This window comes from Schistocerca cancellata, chromosome 3, assembly GCF_023864275.1.
Source record: "Schistocerca cancellata isolate TAMUIC-IGC-003103 chromosome 3, iqSchCanc2.1, whole genome shotgun sequence".
Classification (NCBI taxonomy): Eukaryota; Metazoa; Arthropoda; class Insecta; order Orthoptera; family Acrididae; genus Schistocerca; species Schistocerca cancellata.
In genome coordinates this window covers 31,443,741-31,449,303 of record NC_064628.1, presented here as the reverse complement: position 1 = coordinate 31,449,303, position 5,563 = coordinate 31,443,741, and positions in this window count along the sequence as shown.

Genomic DNA, 5,563 nt, shown 5'->3' with positions numbered 1-5,563 from the left:
AGAGTACTCTGACAGGAATTGCTTAGCAGATTACACTCTATGTTGATGACCCATTAATTGCGACCAAAACATGGAACGAACACAAGTATTTTGGAAAAGGTTTTTCTGAAATTTTATAAATACGATTTCTCAATTAACTTTAATAAGTCTGAATTTGGAAGACATAAAATAAAATTCTTAGGGCATATCATTTCACCAGTAGGAATTGTATCAGACCCCAGTAAGGTAGATGCGATACACAAAGAAATAATTAAAAGGTATTCTGGGACTGGCCTCATTTTTTAGGAAATTTCTGCCACAGAAATTGTTGAACAGTAGTTCACTATTAAACTTATTGCATAAAAACCACATTTGGTTGTGGACTAAAGAATGTGAAAATAATTTTCAGCAGATTAAGCAGGCGCTGATTACCATGCCTATTCTTAAACACCCAGATACAGAGTTGGACTTTTGTTTAAGCACTGATGCTTGTTATCAGGGGCTCAGTGCATGTCTGTTTCAAATAATAACAAAGAGTGGTAAATACGAAGTCAATATAATCAGTTTTGCTAGTAGAACCCTCATGAAATGTGAAAGATATTATTCTGTACCTGAGTTAGAAGCGTTAGCGGTAGTCTGGGCGTTTCGAAAATTTCAATATTACCTTTGGGAAGAATATAATAAAGTTTACTGTGATCATCAAGCTTTGTCGTTTCTTCTTGTGTACAAGTTGTTACATAAAAGAATAGTGAGGTTGTGTATGAATGTTCAAGGGTTTGATTTTGAAACAGTGTACATGAAAGGAGAACAGCACGTTTTGCCAGATGCACTATCAAGGTTACCCCAAGGCCTCGACGATATCCACGAGTTATAAGAACAAACATCAGATTTCAGGATACTTTTAATAAGTGATGGAACTTTTAACCGCTGTAGCATACCTCCCCCCCCCCCCCCTAAAATTCCTATAATATTCGATATCCAGAATTTGTAGCTGGCTATTGGTACTTTATGTTACACAAAGAATAAAAATCATGCCACTACAGCACCTTTTCCTGTTATGTAATTGTACTATATACTACTATGAATGATATTTGAACAAAATTCATGAATAAGTAAATAATGCGTAAATATGTAACATAATAATCACTATGAACCATCTACATTTACTCAGAACTATAATAATCAGTATGGAATTAATTTGATTAGAAGTAGTTATAAGTTTTAGCATTGTTATTACTTTTGTTAATTAGCTGCAATCAGTTTGGAAAACGTTATTGTAAATCGATCAAAAAGCAAGAACCAAATTTAAATTCACGTAATTTCAAGTCATATGTAATTTCAAACCAAAATTTGTAAACCAGAATTAATATCATTACTAAAATAATTAATTGATCATTGTTAGCACATGTAATTAAATCCATTACTTACGTTTGGATGCATATTTCAAAGTTATGAGCCATTAAAGAGGTTAAACAAGTTGTGTAAATATTACGTAAATGTTAGGAATATTTTGCGATTGACAATTGATTTGTATTTATTTTATTTAATGAAGCACATTATTGTAAAAAAGTCATATTTAATTTTCAATCTTAAATTGTAGAATTTCTAACCTAAAACTCGCCTGTAATGAACTAATATTTTATGCTGTAAGTAATCTGATTGTCAACCTTTTGTATATTTGTAACTTTTAATTGTAACAATTAATTTCACGATGGTGTAATAATTGAAGTAATGAACACTCATTGTTTGGAATATATATAAGCAAACGTGGCAATGCAGCATCAGTTCACTAGGGGTTCACTTTGTAGTCATGTTTCTTTGGTCAGTAAGTCTGTCTGTAAGCTGTTGGATTGTCAAAGACACTATATGTGAAGTTTGATGTATTTTGAAATGACTATGGAAAAATGTTATTATCAACAAATAAACCTCCACAATTGTATGACCTGGAGTTTTAATTAGAAGGAATCACCAGCTACCCGACTCAGACAAATTACAAGATAAGTACAACAAAAATACTTCGTTATGCATTACTTACATCCACTCCAGGTGCAAATATATAACTTATTATATTAAGTCACCGGTAAATAAATCATGTGCATTCATAAAGTAAGGGAGATGTCATACCATGTTATATCAAAACGTGCAAAAACATGCAATGCTTGCAGGAAGAAGACCCGAGATGGAGCAAGGTTTCCAGAATCAGATTTTCACTCTGCAGCGGAGTGTGCGCTGATATGAAACTTCCTGGCAGATTAAAACTGTGTGCCCGAGCGAGACACACAGTTTTAATCTGCCAGGAAGTTTCATGGAGCAAGGTAATAAAAAATTTGCAGTTTAGAACACACAAACATTTAGAGCAGTATTACATTATACATAAAGGTGTACATTTCCTTAGAAGAGATCGACGAATGGATAAGTCGTCTGTGTGCATACCTCAAGAATACGTGGATAACTTAATTCAATACACTCACCACACATGGGGACACTACAGCATGCTAAAGTGTGCTGGCAAAATTTCTACATATTTTACTAATATGAGGAGACATATAGAACAAGTATCAGATGGTGTGCAGTTTGTCAAAAGGTCAACCATCAAAATAGGACATGTCTTAACGTACTTCTCCCAATAATAACAAAGCAACCAAGGGATCTTGTATCTATTGACACTGCAGGACCTTATCCCCAAGCCCGCAGCAGGCTCAAATACATCGTAGCCCTGTACAATGTTTTTAGTAAGTATCTTCAGCTATACGCATTCAGGTCTAGACCAATTATAAAGCGGATTCTAGAAGACTACATACCAAACATTGGTAAATCCCGTGAAGTACTAACTGATAATGCATCAAATTTTACGAATGACCAATGGAAATCATTTTTGAAATCACAAAACATACATCATATTTTAGTATCCAAATTCCATCCAGAAGCAAGTCCCATCATATGATGCTTTCGAGAATTTAACAGATTTATCTGGACATATATACCACAGAATCAAAGGAAATGGATAGAATACCTGGGTCCCTTTGAGTGTATAGTAAATCATCTACCACACACATCAACAGGGTACATGCTGGCCGAACTTATGTTTAAAAGAGTGGAACTGCATGAATGGGCAAAACCGATGCCCAAATTAGGGCACAAAGACGTAGACTTAGATGAGAAAGTACGACAAGCACTAATAACTTTGGAAGAGCAAGCTCAAATGAGGAAAGGAATTTTATGATAGGAAATTGGAAAACGTAAGAGAATTCGAGATTGGACAGCAGGTTCAACTAAGAACTCATCCAAAATCATCGAAGATAAAGTACAGAATAAAAAATGGCAGTTGTTATATGTTGGTCCATATATCACCACATCCTGGGTGGCACTTGATAGGAAATATAAAAAATGGCAATATAAAAGCCATGCATCCACATAAAGATATGTGGAAATTTATTAAATTAAAATTCAAGTCTCGTTCTTAACCTATCTGTCGTCCCAATAAAACACATAAAGATAGGAGGTTTGTCACCCTTTGAAAAAAAAAACGACTGGCGCTCGGTTCCTCTCCAGCTAGGGGGTACATTACTTACATTTCCAGTACCCTCTCCCTCTTCTAATATCCTGTTTAGCCAATAAGGAATGTTCAATTTTCTTCTACAATCTAACATGCAAAGAATGACATGTAACTTAGTGAATAGAAATTTTCCTTGTGTTTTGATACTGTACTTTCTGAAGTCTTAAATACCTATAGAAGCAAAGGAAACCGTCTGATATTTCTTAAGGAAACACGAAATATACAACAAGAACTAAAACAGCTATACATAATACTGGACGAGTGAAACCATTAGGTGACGTAGTTATACTACATCAGGTGCAAAAATTTCAATCAGAATGATGAAAAAGGAAGGAATTCACAGCTCATGAGATTTAAGTGAGAGAAGCGATTGGTGGAATGTACTGGAACGTGCAGCCACGCTTAAAGCTGAGCTTACAGTAACAACTATATGCAAAGCGGCTAATAGCTGATCATAGAGGTAGAGTAGGCAAAATGCAAAGTCAAGGTCAATATCACCTTTAAGGACAGCCGGCTACAGCTGAGATGCGCAAAGTCACACCACGCACCACGACGGAAAACATTTTTGGAATTTAAGCGAATCAGCATCCGTGGTGCACAACCAACTGGACAAAACAGAAGATACAAAATTGAGTACCTATTAGCTAATTTATACGATATAAATCAGCTACACAAGCAAAACGAATACAGACATTTATTCCACACTCAGAGGCTATACTGTGAACAACATAAATTTAAAGAGTATATCATTAGGTTAAGCATATATAGTTTTAAGAAAAGGGGCACATCAAAGCAAGTAAATTATATGGAGCATAGAATACGCTAAATTTGTGAACTTAACATAGGATATTGAATGTACATGGTCAGAAATAAGTATAAGGACTAAAGTAGAAAAGAATATACACAGGAAATGACCTAACCGACTATATACAACAGATTTAAGACAATTTGGAAGAGAAGTAATAACATGTACACTTAAAAGAAAGCGATTAGCACAGAACGTAAGAACTAAGCGACTTACACACAGCATGCAAGTAAGTGACGATGAGAAAGGTAGAATGAAATATATGCATAGAAAAATGCATATGACCGAGATGTAAACTATAAAATAACATATTGTACAAGATTTAGCGAGAGGAGCAGTTGTGCACTTATAGAATTACACTTCTTCTACAGGCAACATTAGACGTAGTGAAATTAGTGTACAGGGAGAATACACACCCACAAATTTGTTATTACAGAACTCACTTACGGTAGTTGCTATTAATTACATAGTACATTACAGGAAAAGCATAAGCAGCAAAATAAAACTGTAAACATGAATCATACAACACGTGGGATATAAGCAAAGTAAATATGAAAAGAAACCAATATGCACACAACGTAATTTCATGAATATTAACAAAATAATTGACATAAGTACGTTGTGGTTAAAAACCAATATGGAGAAATAAATGAAATTCCACTGCTGGATAATACTTGAAGTAGAGCGAGTGTGAAAGATTATAGATTCAACTGGAGGCATTAATTAGTTAATCTACGTTTGTGGTGACATATCATACATGGAGTGAAACTAGGAAGGGAATGAAAGTGTATTAGAGTAATATGAGTTTACTTATATTTGTGGGAAGAAATAAATAGGGTGGTGGTGCCAGTGTGAGGACCCCACTGGTAATACATGGATATAAATGGAGAGCTATGTGGAAGATTTTTAATGAATAATTGTATCGTTATACAGCGATGAATATGAAGATGAATATTACAGTGGAACCTAGGGAAGGGCTTCGAAAGCGATGTAACAAAGAATAGATTATATAGTTTTAAGTCTTAGAATGAATGACTGTATGAGTGTGGAAAGTGAAGTATGATGATACATGTGCGGTAAATAACTGTGAAAGCAAACATACTGAAGAAGAAGTGAAGAGTAAAGAAGAGACAGTGAAGCCAATAGTACGAAGATACACGGTACATTTAACGTAAACCACAGCACAGTAATTTCCCACACATACATCAGAATGAAAAACAACT